The 27,018-nt window shown below is 37.7% G+C and overlaps 1 protein-coding gene across 1 annotated transcript in view; it reads right to left on the minus strand.

The window, feature by feature from the left end:
• Window positions 1–27,018, minus strand: part of MAPRE2 (microtubule associated protein RP/EB family member 2) — a 191,733-nt gene that overhangs the window by 112,042 nt on the left and 52,673 nt on the right. The window contains exon 2 of the mRNA XM_020992501.2: window positions 24,655–24,715. The gene's annotated coding sequence lies outside the window, so the exon portion shown is untranslated. The remainder of the gene's footprint in view (window positions 1–24,654; window positions 24,716–27,018) is intronic.

The following is a 27,018-nucleotide window of genomic DNA, read 5'->3' on the forward strand; positions in this document are numbered from 1 at the left end:
GGAGCTGAGAAGAGCTACGCACTAAACAAACTTTTAAATGTAAGACAACTTCCACATAGTCTTCTTCCTTCCTCTAGAAAGTGTGATGTGGAACTGTTTCTCTGGTCCTTCGTGGGGAGGGGGGCGCAGAGGGAGAGGACCCCTTCCCCATCTCCTCCCCAGTCATTCCTAGCCAGAACATGTGCTTGTCTAGTTGAGTCAGATTCAGCATTTCAAGGCCCTAGATACATCTTTTACTTGATTATTCTCTAAGCATGTGACCAAACAGTGATCCTGAAAGGCACCTTATCAGCCTGGGAAACACCTCAAGAATTCAATAGGTTGAGAACTCTTGGGCCCTTCAGTTGGAGCTGAATGCACTGTGGGAAGAACTCCTGGCACTTTACTACAATGCTTCTTGGAGGAATATATGACTACCAATAGGAGGCGGATGACCCCACGCCTTAGCCTGGCTTGCCAGAAGACATGGATCTTGGAGAAATTGATAGTGTGCACAATAAAGGAAAAAGGGGAAATGTTTAATCAGCAATACCACTAAAAATTCCATATGTTCATGATTTATGTATCAAATAGGAATTATAGGTTTCTATTTTCTATTTTAAGTCTTTGTCAATGTGTATTTATTAATCTTTTGTGCTTATAATTTTTTTTTGATATGGAGAAAATGAATAGCTTGTCTTATAACTAATTACATTGTACATCGAGTATCTTTCCACATCTTTTTGAGAGAGACTCTAGACATGAACCAAATCTAAATTTTAAATGATTTCCCCTGGAGCTCCAAGGTTGGGGGATGAAGAACTAGAGAATGCAAGAAAATGGCTGACTTTTCTTTGGAGGCTCAGCCCCCTTTATAGGAGAGGAAGCCCCTGTCCCCTGTGCCACCGTAGGTCTATTGTTACACTATAATATGTTAAGTATACTACTATAGAACAGAATATACAGTGATACAAGGTCTTACCCTCAAGGAGCTTTCTTCAACTTCTTCATAAAATGAAACTTTATTTCATTAAATGTTAAGTGAACAGTAAATCCTAAATTATATTTGTAAAAAAGCTAAAATGAGGTATAGCCTATATCTGTATTGAGGGAAAGACAGGAAAAGGTAGTGTTACAAGCTATTTGGAAATGCTCATTCATGCTACTACACCCTTATTTATATACTCATAAATGCAGGAAGCCATTCTAACTCATGCTATGAAACCTGGAATTTCACTAAAGAACATAGTACTCTCTAATACCTTTGGCCCAATTGCCCAAAGTACAGCAGAGAATATAGGAGAGATAAAAAGTTTTTTCCATATATATCTGGTAGGGTATGGTTACCAATCTCCCAGCTGCAAAAGGGAAAATCAAGCTAAGTGGTGTTGTGGTTCAGTCATTTTATAGTTGTTTCTGACTTTTCCTGACTATATCTTTGGGGTTTTCTTGGTAAAGATAATGGAGTAATTTGCCATTTCCTTCTTTAGCTCATTTTACAGATGAGGAAACTGAGGCAAACAGGATTAAGTGATATCCCCAAGGTCACACAGCTAGGAAGTATCTGAGGCTGGATCTGAACTAAGGAAGAGAAGTCTTCCAGGTCCAGCACTCTGTCCACTGTGCCATCAAACAAAGTTAATGATGACAATGGAGTCATGGCCCATTCTGCTCTCCTCACCCCAAAAAAACCCCTTGTAAAGTTGGCTTATAGAGTGAGTAGGTAGGTGCTAGTCCTAGCTCTTCCCACCATCATTTAAATGGGATTTCACTGTCAGTCCATTACTCGACATGCTAGGATAGGACAGAGAGCATTTCTTTCCAAACACTTTTTTCCAAATGGATGGTGCTTGTGTAAAAGATACATTACTACACTGATTTCATAATACTCCTGAAGAGATCTAAAATTGTGTACCAACCCAAATTTTAATTAGCAATATGCAATTGAAAATTTTAATTAGCAACATACAACTGAAAACCACTATTAACTCTGGGGCCTTTAGAAGCACGATGGTGTATAAAAGGCTGAGATAAGAAATTCAGCACGGTGACTGAAAGTCCTAGACAAACACAAAGCCTGTAGTGGTCAACCTACAACAAAGCTATGATACTTAGGTCTGCCACAAACTTCCTATTCACCTTTTTTGGGGGAAGCTTTATCAGCACCACCTACAAGCTCTGTGAGTTCTCTTTTGAGAGGCAATGTGCCACAGCTAGAGTTGGAGTCCTAGGTCTACTATTTACTTACCTAAGTGACCTTGGGCAGGTCACTACCTTGCTGGGACCTTTCAGCGCTAAATGACAGCTAATATTTATATAGCTTTTTAAGGTTTGTGAAGCACTTTACATATTTATTATCCCATTTGATCCTCATATCACCTCTAGGAGCTAAGTGCTATTATTATCTCCATTTTACAGTTGAGGAAACTAAGGCTGAGGGAGGGTAGGTGACTGATCCAAGATCATACAGCTAGGAAATATCCAAGGCAGGTTCACACTCAGGTTTTCCTGATTCCAAATCTCACTTTAATATATCCCCATAGGAACAAGCATTTAAGCTCTTTCTGTATGTCAGGCACTGTTCTAAGCACTTTACAAATTGTTATCTCATTTCATCCCTAAGACAACCCTAGGGAGCAGGTGCATAAACTGAGGTTAAGTGACTTGCCCAGGATCACACAGCTGCTAAATGCTTGAGGCCATGTTTGAACTTAGGTCTTCCTGATTCCAGACCTAGCACTCTCTCCTCTATGCTACCTACCTGTTCTAAAGAACATTTTTTTTCCCTGAGGTACTCAAAGCTTTTTGATTTGAGGTTTGGGTGGTAAAGGTGCTATAGTCGGAGCAGCAGAAGAGGCAAACAGGACAGAAATTTTCAGCATTGAAAATTCACATACTCTGTCACCCTAAAGCGGGGTACTGGGTCAATGAGTTATTTAAGCAATGCACTCCATAGTAGAGCCAGGATAAGAAATCCTATCTCCTGTTGTCTTACTCACTTACTCTATGCCTTTTTAGACTCACAATATGAGCATGTAGGATCTGCTTCTCTCACCCTACTTTTAATGTTCATCACGCCCATTGCTTTCATAATTTGAATAAGTTTGAGACATATAAAGTTAAAAGTAACCCTTGATAAATCCCCACAGCACAGAAAGAACACTGGAAAATAGAGTGAGCACAAGACTCCTCAGCCATGCTAACAATTCCTATCTAGCAGCAACAGCTCATATGAAGGGAAGTCTCCGGATCTCAATGTTTGTGCAACCTTTGGGTTGTGGTAGGAAATGGGCCACTTATCTCTTGGGGCAGGTGACCTTATGAAAACCCCAGAAATAAAAGTCCCTTCTGTCTTCCGGAGATACAATGCTTAAGTTTCAAGATGTGGTTGGTGTAAATGGCATTCAGTATTACATCTCCAAGCTTGCAAGGTGACAGTCGGCTTTGGCTCCCCTTCCTTCTCTTTGCAGGCTTTGTTGCCTCATTTTTCTCTGTCCCCCTACTGCTAACTGATAACCTCAAATTCCCAAGACTTCATTAAGTAACTAACTGTTGTAGAGGAAAAGTGTCAGGTGAAGATGTAATACAGTGAACACAATAGGATATGATGTACAGTTTTACATTTTGGAGCTTTTCACATAGATTCTCATTTTCAAATCAATTGACAAGTATATATTTAGTACTTACTATGTCAGAGACTGTGTTAAGCCTTGGAAATACAAAGAGAAACGGTTCCTGCTCTCAAGATGCATATATTTTAATGGGTTTCTCTACCCCATGTTCTACATTGCTGCTCAACCCAATTTAATGACAGCTACATCATAAGACTATCATTTAGCCTTTAAAAGAAAAAAAAAAGAAAAAACCCTCACAATACCAGAAGGGAAATAAATGGAAACTCACATAAGTGAATGATCATAACATAAATATGCAAATTATCAGAATATAACCTATCAGTCCCTAATCTATGCAGTTCTGACAAAACCATTACTAGCACAAAGGGCCTAGAACACTCAAAAACTCACTCGTGATCTTAATCAGCATTTAATAAGCATTTATTATGGGCCCAATACTCTGCTGGATGCTAGAGATTCAAAGATAAAAGTGAAATAGTTCCTACAAAAACTTTCCTCTGCCCATCAAATTACCTCACTAAAAGAAGAACTGCTGTTATAAGGTCATCAAAGCATCAGCTTAAAAAAATGTAAAGAGAATTACAGGACTGAAAAAAACAGAGTAGAACATTACAGCATTGCTGTTTCCATCTTAGCTGTGCTGCATCTGAATTTTAAACATTATTCCTTAGAATTATGTTTCTTTTTTTACATGCATTTTACTAGGCAAGACATACTATTTCCAACTGGTTTTCCCAATGTTCCCAGTTCCACAGGTGACATATTTTGAAGCTGGATTGTACATGTAAGAAAAGTCACTCAGGCTGACCAGTCATTCCCATGTGGAAGCTACATGCTGGCAAGCAGCTCATATCAAGCACATAAAACAATCTACTCTGGGTATAGTAAATCATTCTGTGAGCTGCCTCCTTCTATATTCATAGCACTTGTGAAGATTCCCCTAAATTTGGACTCAGTGACATGGAACACAGCCAATGAGCTACACAACAAGTTACCAAACAGCTGCAAATCCATACTTATTTTATCATTTGTACATATAATACAAAAACATGCACATATTCAGAGCCAAGAGAAGACATTTTGGCTTTACTAATAGTGGTCAAAGCCAAAAGTCAGATTTCATTAAAAAGGCTTCTCCTCCTGACATTATTTCCTAATCATGCAATGCTAAAAAATAAAGCTGTTAAAATTTTAGTATGTAGAGCTGAAAACTGAATCCCAGAGAAGTAAAATGATCTGCTCAAGGTCACACAGATAGTAAATGGTAGAGTCAGGATTTGAATTCAGAGTATAGTGACTACAAGCTCAGCACTCCTTATACTCCTAAGAATTTTCTTTTTATTTTATCCATCTCTATAAAGTATACACATAGTGTACTATAGAGTCATAAAAAGTGTTTGATCTGTAGATTAATTTAGGTAGTATTGGCATTTTTATTATATTGGCACAACCTAGCCATGAACATTAAATATCCTTCCATTTATTTAGATTTTCCTTTTTTTCTATAAGACTGTTTTGCAACTGTTTCTTTGAGGTCTTTATGTGTAATAGTAGCTGACCTTCCAGACACCCTATCGTTCTATGTCAGTTGTTTTTACTATGAGACACTTCACTTTTGCCTGATTTTTTCAGTTTTTTAAAACTTGGTTTTAATATTTCTTGTTGTATCATGATGTCATTGGCTTCTACTTGGTCCATTCTGATTTTCAGGGAGTTTGTTGCTTGGGTAAGGTTTTGTACCTCTTGTATCAAACTGTTAATTCCCCTTCCAATTCTTTCTTGTATAATTCTCATTTCTTTTCCATTTTCCCTCCTCCAGCATTCTCATTTCATTTACAAATTTTTATTTTCTTACTTCATCTCTTTCAGGAATTCTAGTTGAATTTTTGCCCAATTTGTGTTTTACTCTTTAGTTTTGCTTCTAGATGTTTTAGAATCAGTCTTTTTTTTCTAGATTTGTGTCTTAGCTTTCCTGCCACCTTAACAGACTTTTATGATGGGCTTCTTTTTTATATATTATATATATATATAATGTGTATATATATATATTATATATATACACATATATTATATATATATAATGTATATATTATATATATATACATATATTGTATATATATTATATATATACATATATTATATATAATGTATATATATTATATATATACACATATTATATATAATATATACATATATATATATATATAGAAAGGAAGAAGTAAAAAAAATCTATCTATATATATAATATATATATATATATATATATATATATATATATATATATTTTTTTTTTTTTTTAACTTCTTCCTCCTTTCTGGGTACATTGTCCAGATAGGGAACACCACTGTTTTATGGCAGGTCCCTTTCTCAGGCCTCTCTGGATCTATAACCTGAAACTGGGTGGTAGGCAACAGAATTGCTAATTAATATCTGTTCCCCATCACAGTGCCCTGGCATGGGTCTTACTCTGCTGCATAGTTTCTCCCTGGATACTGGAGTGATCTGTGTGAGGGATGATTCTGGCTTGACTCCAGTTCCCATATTCCAAAGACTTCCCTGTGACTTTTTCTGGAATTCCTCATCAGGATTTGGTCTGGTACATTTTCTAGATTCCTAGGTTCTTACCTCTCTGCCATCTTGTTTCCTCCTCTAAATTTTTTTGTTTGTTTGCTGTTTTTGAGGCTGATTCTCCCTGTGTCACCCAGGCTGGAAGTACCATGGCTACTCGTAGACCTGAGCTCACTGCTGATTGACAAGGCAGTTCTGCTCTGTTCCATTTCCAACCTAGCCTGTTTACCCCTCCTTAGGCAGCCTGATGGCTCGCCAATCTTAGGGTGTTACAATATTGGTAAAATGTTGATGTTCAGTTGGCTCTAGCTTTATTTCAGCTCAGAATTTCCAAGCTTAAGTCATCCATCAGCCTCAGTGTTCCCAGTAACAGGCATATACCACTGTGTCTGTCTCTAGGTTAACTTTTAAGTAATTTGCAGAAACGTAATTTTGCCTCCATATTACTGATATGCTCAATTTCTTTATCTTATGGTTATAGCAAGAATTTCTAGTATTATGTCAAATAACAGTACAGAGAAGAGGCATCACTTTATTCTACTCCTGAACTTGCTATGAAAGTTTCCAGTGTTTATTACAAATAATGCCATCTTTTGATTTTAGATAAATGCTTTTGATAATATTAAGGAAGGGCCTTTCTACATCAATGGTTTTTAGTGCTTTTAAGCATTATGAATGCTATATTTTCTAAAAGTCTTTCCCTGTACCTATGGATATAATAATGTGTTTTCTTTTATAATTTATTTGATTAAATACATTATTTTCCTAATGTTGAGCCATACTTGAATCCCTAGGATAAATATAACTTGGTCATGGTGAATAATATAATTGATATGCTGCTTTAATTTTTTTTGCTAAAATTTATTTAAAATGTCTGTGTCAATATTCACTACTGATATTGATCTATAGTCTTTTTTTCTGATTCATCCCTTCTGGTTTGAGTATTAGGACCACATTTGTCTCATAGAATTTGACAGAGTGCCTTCTTTCTTTTTTAAAAGAATTAATATAGTATAGAAATTAATTTTTAAACTGTATTTGACAGAGTTCATTTATAAATCCATCTAGTTAATGAGTGGAATTTTCCTTTGATAGCTTATTTATGGCTGCTTGCTCAGTTTCTCTTTTTGAAATTGTTTTTGGTTTTTTTTTTTAAGGCAGGTGGGGTTAAGTGACTTGCCCAGGGCAACATAGCTAGTAAGTATCAAGTGTTTGGTCTGAGACTGGATTTGAACTCAGGTACTTCTGACTTTAGGGCCGGAGCTCTATCCACTGCGCCACCTAACTGTCCCAGAAATTGGGTTCTTTAGGAGCTCTATTTCTTGTTTTTTCCAATTGTGATTTTTTTTGAAAAAAAAAAGGTATTTATCTGGGGCAGCTAGGTGGCACAGTAGATAGAACTCTAGCCTTGGAGTTAGGAGGACCTGAGTTCAAATGTGATCTCAGACACTTGATACTTACTAGCTGTATGACCCTGGACAAGTCACTTAACCCTGCTTGCCTCACAAGGTTTGGAGGACTGAGAAAGACCTCCTGCAGAAGGTGAGATTTCATCTGGGTCTCGAGGTAAGCAAAGAGGTATGGGTTTTAAGGGAAAGCATTCCAGGAATGGGGGACAATCATTGAAGAGTCAGGAGATGGAGTGGTGTGTTTATTATGCAGTAAGAAGGCCAGTGTCAATGGATTGTAGAGTATGTAGAAGATACTACTATTTTAAAAAAATAGGAAATGTTGTGAAGAGAGTTAAATAGCAAAGCATTTTATATGTGATCTTATAGTAGACACTGGAGTTTATTGAGTTGGGCTGTGGTGTTGACATGGTTGGACCTGCTCTTTAGGAAAATCACTTTGGCAGCTGAGTGGAGGATGATATAGAGGGGAGAAACTTGAGGAAGGAGGACCAACCAGAAAGTTATTGAAATAGAATAAATATATGAGGTGATAAGGGCCTGAATCAGGATGGTGGTTGTGGAAGTAGAGAGAAGTGAATTTATATGAGATGTATTTTGAAAGAAGAAACAAGATTTCGCAATAGATTAGATATGTGAGGTGAGTGAGAGTGAGAAGTCAAGGAGGACACCAAGGTTGAGCATCTAGGAGACTGAGAGAATGATGCTGCCCTTGACAATAAAAAGGAAGTTTGGAAGAGGGGAGTACTTGTGGGGAGAAAGATAAGTGGTTCTGTTTTCTACATATGGAATTTGAGGTATCTGTGAAACACCAAGTTCAAGAAATTTAATAGGCAGTTGGTGACATAGAATGGAATTCAGAAGAGTAATAAGGGCTGGAGATATAGATCTAGGTATCATTTGCATAGAGATAATAATTGAACCCAAGAGAGCTGATGAGATTAACAAGTGAAATAGTGTAACGGACCCAGGACAGATTCTTTCGAGACACTCAAGGTTAATAAGTATGACTTGGATGAAGATCCAGCAAAGGAAATGGAGAAAGAATACTCAAGCAGACAGGAGAACCAAGAGGGAGCAGTGTCATGAAAGCTTACTGAGGACAGTATCCAGAGAAAAGGGTAACAGACAATGTCAAAGTCTGCAGAGGATGAGGACTGACAACAAGGCATTAGATTTGGTAATTAAGAGATCATTGGTAACTTTGGAGAAAGAATTTCAGCTGAATAATGAGTCTGGAAGCCAGACTGCAGAGGATTTAAACTGAGTTAAAGGGGAAGTGGAGGCTTCAAACATAGACAACTTTCTTAAGGAGTTTAGACATAAAGGGTGGATGATAACTAGGACAGATGGTAATATCAAGTGGGGATTTTTATGGATAGAGGAGATATGAGCACGTTGACAGGCATCAGGAAAGCAGCTAGAGAATAGATATGGGAGGATAATTTGTGGGGATGGAAGGATCAAGATGGGCTGAAAGCATATCTACAGGCTGCATGGATATGTGGCCAATAGAGAAGGGATTAAAGAAAAGAAAGAGACGGGCAGAATGACTGATGGAAAAAAGAAGTGATGGGATTAAGGTCAAAAGACATTCATCTCTGAGAGTGAAGCAAAAGAGGAAAGGATAGATAGAGATATAGAGAAGTTTTGAGGTGTGAAATAGGTAAGATGGGGGAACTCTACATATGGCTTTAATTTTCTCACTTAAGAGGCTTTCATATGTCGATGAGAGGACAATGGGAATGGAACTAGGGTGCTTGAAAAGAAAGTATGGAAAATTTGTGATAAATATGATACAGACCACATAGTGGTGAAGCCTCAGTTGAGGTTAACTAACATGAATTTGTAGAGAATCAAATTACATTTATTCAACATAGTGATCAGACTAGTACAGGTGTAGCTAGGTGGCATAGTGGATAGACTGAGCATTGGGCCTGGAATTAGGAAGACTCATCTTCATGAGCTCAAATATGACTTCAGACAAGTACTAGCTATGTGACCCCTGGGCAAATCACTTCACCCTGTTTGCCTCAGTTTCCTCATCTGTAAAATGAGCTGGAGAAGGAAATGGCAAGCCATTCTAGTATCTTTGCCAAGAAAACCCCAAACAGGGTCAACAAAGAGTAGGACATGACTGAAATGACAACAGTAACAGCTACAACAAGCATGGGAGTAAAAAAAAAAACCCCAAAATGGATATTAAAACTATTTTTGGAATGCTCTACACTTCCCTCAGGCTAAAAATTAAAATAATCTATTATATTATTAGTCACAAATAAATTAGTCACACATAAAGAAATGTCTAACATATGTCTTCTTATAATAGCTACCTGTAGCTTCCCTGTCCCTTCTCTGGCTCTTTTCGCCAGCCAAGCTTTGTTTCCCAATATGAAATCAAATCTTCTGCTGTTGCCATTAACTACTGGTACCACCATTAGTTACATGATTTGGCAAAATATTGGCCTCTACCATGAGGGCCAGAGCCCCTGCCTTCAAAGTGTCTTCCATTCATGGGGATGAAGTTTGAAAACTGATTGTTGTAGTTGCCAAAATCATTGTATTGTTTACTGCCTCCAAAGAAAAAGATTAAAAATAACCCAGACCCAAACAGTAGGGCTTTATTTATATGATCAGTGTCTGCAAAGTTATGATCAGTTTGTGAATTCTTCCATCTGTGTCTAGGAGTGGAAGGCAGACTGGGTTAGGGTAAGGGAAAAGGAAGGGTGAAGATCCAGGGTGGGACAGCTGGATAAAGTATTCAAAGTGGATGACAGGGTACTGTTAAAGAGGCTGATAACAGGGTCAAGACTGTGAGGGGAGGGAAATGTGATCATAGATAAGGAGAATAGAGAACGTTCCCAGATTGAAAAAGTTCAGCAAAAGTAAGGCAGTGGAAGGGTGGAAGGACAGATAGTCATGATAAGAGAAGGGAATTCCACGGGGATAAATGGGAGTGAGTAAGGTGTAAGCAGACTGAAAAAATAGGAGGATGCTAGGTTTGAATGTGAAAGGATTTTGTACTGGATCCTGGAAGTGATAGGGAGTCATTGGAGTTTATTGACTGGAGGCAGAGAGATGACAGGATCAGACTCCAGCTTTAGGAAGGTCATTTTGACAGCTGAGTGGATGGTGGACTGGTTTGGCAAGTGATTTGAGGCAGGGAGACCATACATAAAGTTATTACAGTATTCCTTCTGGCTTCCTTCTGGTGCTGGCTAAAACTCTACCTTCTACAAAAAAAATCTTTCCTGATCCCTCTCAATGCCTAGTATCTTCCATCTCTTAACTGTCTCCAATTTATCCTGTATATATCTTGTTTGCACATCGTGTATTTTATTTGCACCAACTGTTGTTTATGTTTTGTCTACCCAATTAGCCCATGACCTCCTTGAGAGCAGGGACTGTCTTTTGCCTTTCTTTCTATTCCCAGTGTTTAGCACAGTGCCTAGCACACAGTAGGTACTTAAACAATGTTTGCTTAAAGGACTCTCAACGAAAAATGCTAGTCGCATCCAGAGAAAGAACTGATGGAATCTGAATGAAGATCAAAGCACATATTTTCACTTTATTATTTTTTGTGTGTTTTTTTGTGGTCTGTTTCTTCTTTCACAGCATGACTAATATGGAAATATTCTTTACATGATTGCACATATATAACCTATATTAAATTGCTTACCATCTTAAGGAGGGGGAGGTGAGGGAGGGACACAATTTGGAACATAAAATTTAAAAAAAAGAATGTTAAAATTTCTCTTTACATGTAATTGAAAAAATAAAATATTGTTAAAAATAAATAAAATAGCTAATTAAATTTTTGTTAAAAGACTGTCTAAATTGTGTATATACCCTCTGACACAGTGATAACTCTACTATTCCCAAGAGATCCAAGTAAGAGGAAAAGGACCTATATGTACAAAAATAATTATAGCACCACTTTTTTTGTAGTGGCAAAGAACCAGTGACTCAGAGGGTATGCATCAACTTGCAAATGGCTGAAAAATTATGTTATATAAATGCAATGGAATATTATTGCATTATAGGCAATTATGAAAAGACTATTTCAGAGAAATCTAGGAAGATTTGTATGAAAGGAAGCAAAGTGAAGTGAGTAGAACTATGAAAGCAATTTATGTAACAGGAACATTGTAAAAGACAAAGGACAAAAGAAATCAGATTGATGTAGTGACCAATCACAATTTCAGAGGACAGATGATGAAGCATGCTATTCATTCCCAGAGACAGAGGTGATGAACTAAAAATATGAAGCTAGAAATATTTTTGGATGTGGCCACTGTAGAAATTTGTATTTCCTTATTATGCTCATTTTTAACAAGGTGGGCTTTTTTTCCTTCCAGTTTTTATGGGCGGAAGTAGGAAGGAGACTGCAGTTCGAGATAGCAGCCTCTTATCTCAAATGAGAAAAGGTCAGAAGGATTCTCAGACAAATAAGACAACTTTGAAAATTACGTGATGAATTTATAATATACTTTTTGAGAAGGCAAGGTTTACATAATAAATTCACAATTTCATGTATAATCTCCTGTTCCATAATGTTTATGAAAATGCTTATTTTACTGAGTATTTGTTAAATTCAGAATAAAAAAATAAAATTAAAAGGAAAGAAAGAAAAAAAATGAAATCCCTTATCTACAGAAGAAAAAAAAACACAGCCTGATCCTTGGCCAATTGTAGAGGGGCCATTGATTCAACTCAACAAATATTAAAATATTTACTATGTACAATCTTTATAAATGAGAATCAAATGGAATAATATTTTTATTTTATTTTTTTTAGGCAATTGGAGTTAAGTGACTTGCCCAGGAGACACAGCTAGTAAGTGTCAAGTGTTTGGTCTGAAGCAGATTTGAACTCGGTTACTCCTGACTTTAGGGCCGGTGCTCTATCCACTGTGCCATGTAGCTGCCCCGGAGTATTGTTTATAAAAGCATATAGGACAGTGTGTAGCACATAGTAGGAACTTAATAAAATGCTTATTCTCTCCTCTTTCCTCCTAGAAAGCTGCAGGAGGCTGGATATTCATTCATCAAAACATCTGACCCTCCTGCATCTGGAACCCAGATGCCTAGAGCACAGAAACCAGAGGTCTTGTTCCCCTAATCAAAGGGTTAAAATTAGAGGTGACATCTCATGGAAGCACATTCTCAAACACCAAACTTTGAGGAGAACTAACTATTGGTTTTGTTCCGCCAATGGAACAGGTCATAGTAATCTACCTTTAATTTATTAGGTAGCCAGTTTTACCTCCTAAATGAGTACAAGCAGAACAGCCATATTACCTACTGCAGAATACTCACCTTATTCTTATTGTCCCTAGTCCCACTACAATCCAAATTCACTCATCGCTCAGCCCATTCTATTATCCTTTTGGAGTCCTTAATCTATTGCCCATAAACTCGACTACATCCTTGAACTTTTAGACCAACATTCCTTCCACCTCTCCACTGTAATAAAAACCTCACTACTCAGGATACCACACTCCTTGTAATCCTCTTGACCAATGATTACGCCTCCATTTCACATTTCTCTCTGTGACACCCACATTCACCCTGTCTCCCACATTTTTTGCCTTGGGTCTAACTTTGACCATTTCACACCCTCCAAATCAATCTCCAGGTTCTGTCCATTCCATCTCTTCAAGATCTCTTGCATCCACTTCCTCTATCTTATTCCTACTGCCACTGCTGCATCTAAACTGGTAGGTGTCTTAGTGGACAGAGCACCATCTCAAGAAGACCTGAGTTCAAATATGGCCACGGACACTTACCAGCTGTGCAACCTGGGCAAGTCACTTAACCTCTGACTGATTCAGTTCCCTATCTGGCAAATGGTGATGCTAATTAATAATAGCATCTACCTCACATGGACAATATTTGTCAAGTACTTAGCACAGACCTTGCCACAAGGTAAGTACTTAATAAATGCTTACTCCTCTTCACTGCCCTCAGTTTAAGCTCTCATTACAAATCAATCAAAAAGCATTTATTTGTTTTTTTTTTTAGGCAATTGGGGTTAAGTGACTTGCCTAGGGTCACATAGCTAAGTGTCAAGTGTTTGGTCTGAGGCCACATTTGAACTCAGGTCCTCCTGACTTCAAGGCTAGTGCTCTATCCATGGCGCCCACCTAGGTGCCCCACAAAAAGCGTTTATTAATCACTTAGCACTGTGTTAAGTGCTACAGATACAAAGAAAGGTAAAAACAGTCCCTGTAGAGGAAACAGTATGTAAATAACTGTTATTGTTCAATCATGTCCAACTCTTCATGATCCCATGGCCCATAATGTCTACAGGTTTTCCTGGCAAAGATACTAGAATGGTTTGCCATTTCCTTCTCTAGTGGATTAAGGCAAACAGGGCTAAGTGACTTGCCCAGGGTAACACAGCTAGTAAGTGTTTGAGGCTGAATTTGAACTCAGGTCTTCCTGATTCTAGGTCCAGCCCTCTATCCACTACTCCCAAAGTAAATAATTAGGCACATATAAAAACATAAACAGGTAGATGGGGGATAATCTCAGAAAGGACAGAACTAGCAGCTAAGAAAGACCTCCTGCAAAAGGTAAATTTGATCTGAGACTTGTAATGGCATCCTTATAGATTTTCCAATCTCTACTCATCCCTATTCTGACTTCCCCAATTCACTATTCAGCTGCCAAGATAATACTCCTTCTGCATAGATCTGATTATGCCACTCCCCTGCTCAAAAATCTTCAGCTGCTCTCTGCGGCTTCCTGTGTAAAGCTCAGACTCTTTCACTTAATCATCAAGAGCCTTCATAATATGACTTTGCATCTCTCCAGTCTTATCTCAAAGTACACACTCTATTCTCTAGCTAAACTGAACAAGCCCCTACCTCCAAAATATGCATTGCATTTTTATGTCTTTGCTCATGCCACTCTCCATTTCTGAAATGGGGAGTTTTCGCATCTTTGCCTGCTGGTTACCCATTCTTTAGAGGCCAAATCAAATGCTATCGCCTCTAGGCAGTTTTTCCTGATTTCCTAGTTTATAACAACATTCCCTTCAGACTTCTCACAGCACTCTGTTGTAATTTTCCAATATATTTATCAGGTAATATTTTGTATTGTCTATCTTTGTATCTCTTCTCCTTATTAGACTAAATTACTTGTGTGACAGAAAGCACTGTGCTCTGCATACCTCTAGTACATAATATTTGTTTGATGATTGATACTGAGTCATGGTTTTATTGGTAATACATTTGGTTCTATTGGTAATACACTTGTAATACATAATACACATGAAGAAATTAATTTAAATTTATAAAGTGTTTTCAAGTAGATAAAGTATTTTCTTTTTTTAAATTTATTTTCATTTATCAACAATCTCTTCCATGATAAAGCATTTTCAAATATATCATCTCCTGTGATGCTAATAACCAGTCTGTGAGATATGCAGTGCAAAGATTAACATACCAATTTTAAAGATGAAGAAACTGACCCTTCCCATCAGTACCTGTTTCTCCAAACAAATTCTTATGTTTTAAAAGATGGGCAAAGTGGGTAAGGGGCAGCTAGGTGGCACAGTAGATAGAGCACCAAGCTTGGAGTCAAAAGACCTGAGTTCAAATCTGGCCTAAGACATTAACTAGCTGTGTGACCCTGGGCAAGTCACTTAACTCTGTTTACTTCAGTTTTTTCATCTGTAAAAATAAGCTAGAAAAGGGAAACCCCAAATGCAATCATGAAGACCCCAAAATGGAGGTCGTGAAGAGCTGGACACAACTGGAATGACTGAACAACAACAATAACAAAAGTGAGAAAAGGGCTCCAATACATCTGTTCACGTAAAGGGCACAATTTTAATGACGGATGGGAATATTTCTTGGTAGAATGACAAGCAAACATGACAGAGAGAAGGCAGAATTACATCATTCTTCTATTCCTTTTGTTTCCTGACCAAGGTAAACAGTCCGTGGATTGTGAAAGATAAAGTGTAAATGGTTAACAGGAGCGAAAAAATGGAAAGAGAGCACTTCACTGGCCTCAGCTGGTTCATCACCAAACCTGGATGAACTTTAACCCAGGTAGTAAAAGAATTGGCAGATGAGATTGCCAAATGGTGTTTAAAAAGATTGTGGAGTGTGAGAGAGGAACCACAGGTCTGGACAGAGGAAAATAGTCTTCTGATTTAAAAAAAAAAAATTTGAAGGATAGTAACTTCAGGCCCTTATGACAAAAACTTGACACTTTTTGTTTGGCCTCTTGTTTTGCATCCCCAACACAAAGAGCAATGCCTCACGCATAGTAGGTGCTTTATGTTTGTTGACTTGACCAGAAAGTATATTTAAAGTGGTGGATTTTCAGCATTTTGAAAGAGAAACAGTGAGCCCCAAGAACTACCACAGATTCACCAACTGAAGGTTTTGTCAGGCTAACCCTATTTCCTTTTTGGATGGCCAAAAGAATGTAGAAATATTGCTGAGACATGATATATCTGGATCTTGCAAGGAATTTGAGAAAATCTCTCATGATATCCTTTTAGATAAAATGGAGAGATGTCAGCTAAGATACAGGATCAGAGGATTATAGATTTATAGCTAGAAGGGACCTCAAAAAGGTCCAACACCTTCATTTTGTACATGAGCAGACAGGCCAAGAAAGATGTGGGCTGGGTGATGATGGATGTGAAAAAGACCTAGGTGTTTCAGTGAATGGAAAACTCAATGAGTTACCAATGTGACACAGCAGTCAATAAAGCTAATGTGCTCTTATGCTGATTTAATAAAATTATAGTATTCAAAGTACTTTAGATCTATTGCCTTGCTCTCTGTAGTCTACCCTAATCTGACACATCCACAATGTTGTATTCAATTCTGGGGCTGTATTTTAGGAGGATCGTTGACAAATTAAAGTACATACAAAGGAGGGCATCTAGAAAGGTAAGGAGGCCACATCTTATGAGGATGGTCCAAGGAACTGGGGACATTTAGCCTAGAGAAAAGAAGACTGGGAAAGTGGGTGGAGAAGAGACATAACTGCTGTATTCCAATATTTGAACTTTTGTTCCTAACGGTGTATTTTTTCAAGTATTGTTGCTTAATCATTTCAATAGTGTCTGACTCTCCATTACCCCATTTGTGGTTTTCTTGGCAAAGATACTAGAATGGTGTGCCATTTCCTTCTCTAGATCATTTTACAGATGAGGAAACTGAGGCAAACAGGGTTAAGCGAGTTGCCTAGGGTCACAGAGCTAGTAAGTGTTTGAGGCTGGATTTGAACTCAGGTCTTCCTGACAGTAGGCCCAGCATCACTGCACCACCTAGGTGTCTCCTTTAAGTGTTATTTCAGATCAAATGATGAACTGCACAAATCCTACTCCATTAAGACAGCTACTTTCATAGAATGTGATATCCAATTAGCATAATAGTTAGGTGTATGGAATCTGTGGAAAAGCCATGAAGAAAATTTATCAATTGGAAATATTTGCCCCATGAGCATACCTTAATACTACCATGCTTGTCAACTGGTTCTAGCCCAGGGACATGAATCCGGGATAAAATGGAGGTCAGTCACTAGCCTGGGTTCATCTGCAGTGCAAAGGACTATGTGGTTTTGGTGATAAACTAAAAGTGTGGCTAAAAATTAACATGAATCTTGTAGTCCAGTTTGGTCCCAGGCCTTCCTTATTTCCTTAAATTCATTCTTAAGGGTAACAGAATCCCTGGACTGGCAATTACCCAGAACCAGGCCTGACCTGACTAAGCCTCCCATATCTTCCCTTGTCTTGAATGACTGCCTTAAAAGTAGACTGGCTTTGACAAGTGGAGTGCGAGGGCACCTTATGGCAGAGGGAAGAGTCATTTATCTCACTGCACTTTCTTCATGACTTCCTGGAGGGCCATGACTTTTAGGCCTCTGTATTAGAAGGGAAAGAAAAAGAGGGAACAACACAAATACTTTGATTTAGAACTTGATTATAGTCAAGTCAATAAGTGTTTATTGAACATTTATCATCAATTATTAACTTATTATTATATAAAAGCACGGGCATCAGCATGCTTAGGTGGATGAGGTCAGTAAGTGGTATTCTATCCATATACCTCTTACCTGGCAAATTACAAGTGCAGTTTTATTCCAAGGTAATTTTAATGCTGGAATTAATGTCACTTAACTACACTGTTGTGCATTTTACACCAAAGTTCATAAATAGAGACAAAGAATATTGATCCCATAATGGAAATGTTTTTTTTTTCTCTCCAGTACTGCCAGGGATTCTGGGTGTTAGAGAGTTGGACAGCCAGAGATCAGTTTCATTTACATACTCTCTTTAACACTTTAACCTAGTCTTGCAGATCTATGCCACCAATGACCTAAGTGGGGAGGGATTATGAGAGGGAGAGGCAAGTAGCATCAAATAGCTCCATAACACTGCTAAAAGCATAGCAGTAAGTAAATTGCTCATTCAGGACTGCCCTAGCAGACTGCTTTCATAATACCTACTCCATCAGTGAGGGTCCCTGTGCGAATGAGGTTACAATCCCCATGCAAATATCAAACTTATTACATGGCAAAACAACTAACTCCCAGCGTAGTCATTTGACCTTTATAGCAATGCTTTTAGAAGAAAGAGCAAGATGTTGGTGTACCAAATACCTTTTCATAAAAAAAAATGGAGGTCAATTATTGATATGTTCCCCCCCAAACATAGACTGTACAGCAGCTTTAATTTCCCAGCCTCACTAATATATAACATTATTACTAGATTCACAAAGAGCTCATCTTAATAACCCAAAAAAAAGATAATTGATTAAGATTTGCAGTCCTCCATAACATATAACAAAAATAAAAAAAAAACTCAGACATGGCAATGCTACAAATAAACTGTACACACACCACTCATTTAATTATTTTGTTCCATACTTATGATCTAATCAATGTCCACAGAATCAGAGAATTTGAGAGTTGGAAGAGACCTTGGAAGCCATCTAGTTGAACGAGTATGTGGAAAAAATTCAAGTAGAAAGCATCCAATACATGATTATGTAGCCTCTGCTCAAAGAGCATCTATTGGGAACACATGGTATGGCAACTCTCTCCACCAAGGCAAATCAACAACTTCTCAGTAACTATAGTCTTAATTTCCTGTTGCTGTTCAGTTGTTCACTCGTGTCCAATTTTTCATGACCCTGCGGAACATACTGTTCATGGGATTTTCTTGGCAAGGATACTGTAGTGGTTTGCCATTTATATAAGTGACTTGTAAGAAAGTAATAAGTAAGAAAGGTTAAGTGTCTTGCCCAGGGTCACACAGCTAGTGAGTGTCTGAGACCAGATTTGGATTCAGGTCTTCCTGGGAATTTTGCAGAAGTGCAGAAAACATACAAAGGCCAGCCGACAACACAGAAAAAGTTTAGAAACTCAGAAATGCATAATATATATATATATATATATATATATATATATATATATATAGTATTGTATAACACCAACCTGAATTTTACAATGAGGTGCTGTAAACACCCTATAAAAGAAAAAGAAAAAATTTAAACTTCTCTGGCATGAAAGGAGGGCCAAAAAATTTTACATGGATTTTCCAGATTTCAGGAGTGTCACACCCCTAACCCCTGCAGTGTGGAAGGGATAACTGTAGATAGTGTGTATAATATAATATGTAAAATATGCATATGTATGTATATGTGTGTGTACATATATATATATATATATATACAGAGAGAGAGAGAGAGAGAGAGAGAGAGAGAGAGAGAGAGAGAGAATGTATGAAAGAACAATGATACCACAACTATCTTTAATCATTGTTTTTAACTTTTTAACAATTGTGAGAGAAAAGGAAGGTGTACATTGTTATACCATTTGACAAGAGGCACAGTGAAAGAAAGAAATGGAAAGTTACTTATATATGAGGCTGAAGAACCAGGTCCTAGTTTTAGCTGTACTGGTAACTTTCTCTGTGACCTTGAGAATGACTCCTGGGTTTTGGTTTTCTCATCCAGAGTGGACGAAAGCTAAGAGCTCTTTCAGCCCTAGGAGTCTATGATTCTAAGTGCCTTAGGACCATGGGATCAGACAGTAAGTGACTTTAGATGCCGGGGGCAAACCCCACATTTTACAGATGAAGAAACTGGGGTCCAAAGGGGGTGAAACCGCTTGCCCTGGGTCACAGAGATCGTAAGTGGCTGAGGTGTCAATCAAACTCAGGCGGTCTTGATGCCAGATGTGGAGCTCTATCCACATTACCAAGTTGCTTCTCAATTGACCCAGGACACTTTTGCTATGACCAGAATTTAGGTCTCTTGATTCCCTGCCCTGTACCCTTTACATAACTATTAAAATAATTACATACACGCTAAATGCATTTGACATATTAATGAAAAAATGCAGAGTGATTTCAATTCCAGTCTTAGCAAGTATAACCCTATATAAAATAAACTTTTCAGTCAAGTAAGAAAAAATTCTTACCACCTGAGGGGAATCTAAAAGCTGTAGAGTGTTTACAAAGGAATATGCTACTACCTTTCAAATAGTCCCAACACCCATTACTACTTAGTTGTAACCTAGGGCCCTTCTGAACTTTGTTATGCTAGAAATCCACAGAAACAGCTTTCTAGGGAGCTGACAGAGGTGGAAAACTGTGGTTTTCCCATTAACAAGTAATTCACCTATTGAGCATCCTCATAAAAGAATCTAAAAGAATAAGCCTTGAGTGTCTGTTGAATTTAATGGAATAGATAATAAAATGAAATAAAGTACGTAAAAGCATTTTGCAAACCTTAGAGTGCTATATAACTGTCAGCTATTATTAATCATCTGGCTCCCACCTACCTTTCCAATCTTCTTTCTTATTATTCCCCTTAATTTACTCTATTCCAGTCAAACTTGCCTACTAGCTGTTCCCTGGACATAGCATTCCATCTCTAGCCTCTTCACGTATAAGTCAAAAGTTCCCCATACCTGTGATGCCCTCCCTCCTAACCACCATCTCTTGGAATTTTACATATGACAGAGCTTAATAACGGATGATATTTATCCAGCACTATAAAGTCTGAAAACTGCTTTTACTTTTATTATCTCATTTTACCCTTACATCATCCTTGTGAGGCACAATACATGTGCTATTATTAGGCTTATCTGACAGATGAAGAAACCGAGGCTAAAAGACATTAAGTGACTTGCCAGGGTTACACAGCTAGTAAGTATCTTTGGTGAGATTTGAATACAGGTCTTCCCATTCCCAAGTCCAGCATTCTATCCACTATGCTAGAGCTTCTTAAACCTTTATAATGTTCATTATATACAAAACAATTGCCAAACATTTACTAAGGAGCATGTTCAGGAAATAGGAACTTCTCTTTTATACATCTGAACTCCTAAAGACAATTTATTTATAGCTTTCCCAAGATATGGTCTCTCCCTTCTTAGATCTTGAAAGATACTTCATCAGACTTAAAATATTTCATTTTTAATAGTTATTCATATGCATAATTTGTTTTCCTTGCTGGATTGTAAACATCCCAAAAGCAGGAACCATAACTTACTCATGTATGTATTCTCCCTTTCCTAGGGTTTACCAAATATCTATGGAATTTAATATATTTAGGATTATGATAAAAAAATAAATTGATTAAGACAAAGGAATTAATTGGAGGAAGAAAACTATATCTATACAATTATTATTTTATTTATTCTGACATAAATACAGTCACATGACCCACAATAGCAGAAAACAGATCTGGTCAGCAACCCTAGGAAAGGAACCCCACAACCCCCATGATAGCGGGAGATCCCATTCCAGGAAACTCATCAAGCCAATTCCTTCCTGTGAGGTTTAAGTAAAGTAGCCTCCAACACAATAGGAAATGAAGAGGAGGGAGAAGAATTAGGGAGGTCACTTCAGCTGAGACTCTTTAGTGTCTTTTATTCCACCGAAAAATGTTTATCCCATAGCTCCAACTACAAGAAAATTTATCAGTAATTGGGACCTTATTTGAATAATTTTTCCCATTTCATTTAAATAGAAGAAGTACAACCAGTACAATGTCAGTACAATGCATTGGGCCCTTGATATTTATTTACTGATTGCCTATACACTTCAATGGCAATTAGGTAGTGCAATGGACAGAGTACTGGGCCTGGAGTCAGGAAGACTTGAATTCAAGTCTTTACTCACTAGCTGTGAGCAAATTACTTAACCCTGTTTGCCTCAGTTTTCTCATCTGTAAAAACGAGCTGGAGAAGGAAATGGCAAACCACTCCACTATCTTTGCCAAGAAAACTCCAACAGGGTCACAAAGAGTTGGACACAACTCACAACTGAGCAAAAACAAATACATGTCAAAACCAGCCCTTCTCACTCAAGAGCCCAAGCCGTTTTTCCTAAACCATGCTGTTTCAGAAGCAGCATGTCCCAAGGGAATAGAGAGCTGACCTTGAAACCAAGAGGACTTACATTTCTGATCCACCTCTGACACATATTGACACATATGACCCCAGGCAAGTCACAACTCCTGGGTGCCTTAGTCAGCTCTCTAATACTATCAATTGCAGAGAAGGTGTGGACAGGTTTAGGTAGAAGTTTCCTCCTCCAGCAGTTCCCAGAACCAATGAAATCACAGGCTCAGTCTTTATCCCTATCCTATACACATAAACCATAAGCTTGGGTGGGTCCTCTCTTATCTCTACTCAGATTCCTTTCCACTTCCTCTATGACTGCTCTGCTCCTATACAGGTTTCCCTGGCACCCATTCCAGTCTTCTTTGGATAGCCTCTCCTGGCACCTGGATCACCTCTCAGCTGCACCTATGCTCCCACACTGATAGGACCTAAAAGGAAAAGGTTTCCAAATGGTCAGTTACAAGGCATGCCTGTTCTCCTTTTATTTTATTTTTTTGGTGAGGCAATTGGGGTTAAGTGACTTGCCCAGGGTCACACAGCTAGTAAGTGTCAAGTGTCAGGTCCTGACTCCAGGGCTGGTGCTCTATCCACTGTGCCACCTCACTGCCCCAATCTCTTCTGTTCTCCTTTTAGAAACAAATCATAAAAACCTGGGCCAAATACTTGTAGAACTCATGTGATTTAGTCAACAAGCATTTATTAAATGTTTCCTGTGTGCCAGATACTGAGACAATAAGAAGCATGGTCTCTGCCCTCAGGGAGCTAATAGCTAGTGGATTTAGTAACAGGACAATAGCATGAAATACCGGCCTGCTTTGTTAGGACACAATTTTCAGAACCTCTCTTCCCTGCCTCTCTGAATAGGAATTTGTAACAGAAACAATTACGCTAAATCACACTAATAAATCCAGGGCATTTATCACAATGGTAGAGAAACACAGTCACTTCTACTGATTTGTGCCTTCAATGGTTAGTTCAACAACAACATTTAGATAGCAGTAACTCACACAGGAGGATCTAGCTGTATTTATTTTTACTAAGTTAAAAAAACCATTCGTTAATAAAAATTGGGTATGCTGCAAAGAGGGGAGGGAAGATGAAGCGAAACAACTGTGATAATTTGAGGGAAGGTTCGAAGACACAGGCAAGATTCTGGGAGGATAATTGTCTCATCAGCTTACAACCACACACTGCAAATGGCTTAAAAAGCCATTAAATGTTGCCATCTGGTGGAACTTGGACCCATTGTTTCCTTACTTTCTGCCTTTCTATAACTGAGCCTTACAGGCATCAGTAGATAGAGGAATACTAATGTGTCAGTAAGAAAGAAACGAAGGTCAAGAACACTGCATGTCTACAAGATGAATTTCAAATATAAAAAAGATGAACCTTTTTTTTTAAACTCACAAGACAAAAAATCATCTTTCTTGAAACCCCTGGGACTACACTTAGCATTCCCAAATTTTATTCTGACATTAACCAAAAATTATTAAAGACTTCCTATTTGCCAGGCACTGTGCTAAGGGCTTAGGGAATACAAGGACAAGTATGAATCAGTCCCTGCCCTCAAGAGGCTTACAAGCCAATGCCAAACTGTAAATGGCCTAGAAAGACCTGATGGCCTTTGATCCTACTAGCTACAGATAATAAGGATTTAAGTAAATGAAGAATATCCTTAATTAAAAAATAATTTTCTGATGGATATTTATTTCACCACTGACTTTCCCTGTAAGAACTGATTTTTTTAAAAGTTACAGTCATTATCTTCATGCTAAAAAAAATTGATAGTAAGGGTATGAATGATAAGGTCAGGGGTATGCCGGAGTAAGCTGGGACTGGGTCTTAAGAATCAACTGTTAAATTTTCAATGTGAGCATTTACACCTCGGAAATCAGCAAACGCTACAAATCAGAGCTTGATGCATTGTTTCATGGATTGTCTAATAATAAAAATAGCTAACATTTGTCTAGTGCTTACTATGGGCAGCCAGGCACTGTGCTAATTACTTTATAATTATTATCTCATTTGATTCTCACATTTGATCGTGTGAGATAGGTAGTATAAGTATTATACTTACTTAATCATTATTTTTATAATGGTAATGATAATAATAATAATAGCTAACATTCTTATAGCACTTACTGCGTGCCAGGTACTGTGCTAAGCAATTTACAATTATTATCTCATTTGATCTTGTAGATATGCAGTATAAATACTATCCTTAATAAAAATTTTTAAAAATACCTAACATTTACATTGCACTTATTATGTGTCAGGCACTGTACTAAGATTTTTGTAATAATTATTACCTCATTTGATCCTCATAATATCTGTGGCATGTAGGTGCTATTATTATCCCTATTTTATGGAAAAAGAAACTGAGGCAGGCAGAGGTTAATTTGACTTGCCCAGAGGTCACACAGCTAGTTAGCTTCTAAGGTTGGATTTGAACTCAGGTCTTCCTGACTCCAGGCCTGGTGCTCTCTATTCACTGTTCTATCCACTCTATCTACCTCACTGTCCTCATTAAGAAAATTATGGGAAAAATATTAATAATGCAGATTAAACTTAAAAGTGTATCACGTGTGAATTGTTTTAGAGTGAGCTGATTGTTAAAATATACCAGCCCACCCCTGGATAAGGTATAGTAAGGTATAGTGTGTATGTGGACCTTACCTTAAGCATCCAGGCTTGTTCCTGGTTGTTGAAACGAAGTACTCCCCTGAGGAATATGGCACTGGAATAAAAACACAGAGAGAGGGAGAGAAAACAAGAGAATACACAGTTTAGAATAATAAGAACATGGGGGAAAACAAAGTCATGTTATGGTGGACAGGGTGTTCACAGTGATGAAAAAGGAAACAGAAGTACATCACAATATCTGGATTCAGCTGCTAATACAATTGCCCAGTGTTTAATTAATACTCACAACTGGATGGGGCTTCTGGCCTTTAGGAGTTAATATATTTCTAGGTATTTGTCAAATGTAATCTAGTTTTCTTTTGCTCCTAATGGACTTAATTTGTATTTGTATCTCCTCTCTTAATGAGACCTCTGTTAGGCTACTAGCTGTGTTTCTCCAGAGATTATAAAAAAGGCAGTACTTCCAATATGGTCCCAAATGCCTGATCTAAAACTGGAATGTCGACTACCAAAAATCTCATTCTGTGTTTCAGTGACAATAACAATGCTGATCCCAGTATCTTGGTCAAAATTTCAACCTCACAACATCAATCAGAATAGTATTTTTCCAAGCCAAACTATACCACAGAATGATAAACTATATAAATTTTCAATTAATGTTAATTAATTTATTGATGTTTATTAATTTAATTAATGTTAATTATTAACGAATAAGCATTTATTAAGCATCTGCTTGGCACTGTGCTGGAGTCAGGGACACAAAAACAAAAACAAAGCAATCTATGCCCCTAAGGAATTTATAATATATAAAGCACGGGGAAGTAATACATACATATATATAGGAATACACAAAATAAACTACCAAAGAAATACAAGATAAGTTTTGGGGTAAAGGCACTTGAACCTGAAGGATCAGGAAAAGCTTCACACAGAAAGAGATGACTGAGCTGGGTCTTAAAGGAAACTAGGGTTTCAGTGAAGAGGGAAGGAGGGCATTTCAAACATGAGATACAGCCAGGACAAAACCTGTGGATAAGCAAAAGGTCAGCATGGTCAGCAGTAGTGTATGTAGAAGGAAGCAATGTTTCCTAGTCAAAAAAAGCTGTGATTGTGAAGACTTCAAAATACCAGAGAAGTTTATATTTGTTCATTGAGGTAAGTGATAATAATGGACAAAGTGCTGGACAAGGAATCAGGAAAATCCAAATTTGCATCCTATCTCGAGTCCCTTAATATTTAGCTGCGTGATGTGCAGGGAAGACAAGCCACTTAACCTCTCTCTAGGCCCCAGCTGCCTCATATGCAAAATAGTGGTAATAATAAAACTATCTTACAGGGGGATTGTTCTGTAGGTAAAATGAGCTAATTTGTCAAGCCCTTTGTAAACCCTGAAGCACTATGTAAATTTATTTGTTATTGTTGATAATAATAAGTCATTGGAGTTGATTTAGTAGGAGAATGACCAGGTCAGACCTGTGCTTTAGGAAAATCACTTTGGCAGCTCAGTGGAGATAGCTCAGAGTGGAGAGAGATCGAGACAAGGAGATCAGTAGACAGTTCCTCCCTCCAGTGTTTCAGTGTTTTTCAGGGCCTCTCCAGCATCCTCAAAGAAAAGAGAATAAATTGTGGGATGAATAGGATGCAGAGAAATGCATCATAGGACACGGAGCTAGAAGGGCCCCTAGTGGCCACCTAGTTCAATCCCCTCATTTTTACAGATGAGGAAAATGAGGTCCACAGAGGGTTAAATAATTTGCCTATGAAGGTGGTAAATAGCAGAGGCAAGATTTGAACCTAAGTCCTGATACTTTTCCCCACTATTCCATAAAGTTTCAAGGAAAAAGAGTTGGTTTAATTTTGTAGATTTTACTACCTAAGGTTAACTTCTCGAAAGTTTTGCTGATCAGGGTTAGTCATCAACTCTCCCTTCCAAATATCTTGATATTTGTATGTAATTGAGAAATATTTAACAAAATTAAAAATACAATAAAACCTACATAATACTACATTTTAAAACTAAGTCAATAAGGGGTCTGCAGGGATCCTTATGCACAGATTAAAGACTCCTGTTTCTATTTGAGTTTGACCTCATTGATATACAGGACATGTAGTCTCCATTCAGGGCACCCCCTCTACTTCCTCCCTACCAGAAAAAATAGATTCTAACTATGGAATCACCCTGGGCCTTGATATACCATTTTGAGGCTCCTGCTCCCCATACATCTCTATGACATATTACTGTGCTCAAAACTACCTCTGAACTCCCCTTTACAGTGTTGCCCTCCCTAAGTTCAGAGACTATTTTACCTATTTGTATCTCTTGAGTTTAGCACATTGTTTGGAACAAAACACTTATTAAATGCTTTACGCATCTATCTACGTATGTATCTGTTGATA

The sequence above is a fragment of the Phascolarctos cinereus genome, unplaced genomic scaffold (assembly GCF_003287225.1).
Source record: "Phascolarctos cinereus isolate Bilbo 61053 unplaced genomic scaffold, phaCin_HiC Scaffold_4;HRSCAF=312, whole genome shotgun sequence".
NCBI lineage: Eukaryota > Metazoa > Chordata > Mammalia > Diprotodontia > Phascolarctidae > Phascolarctos > Phascolarctos cinereus.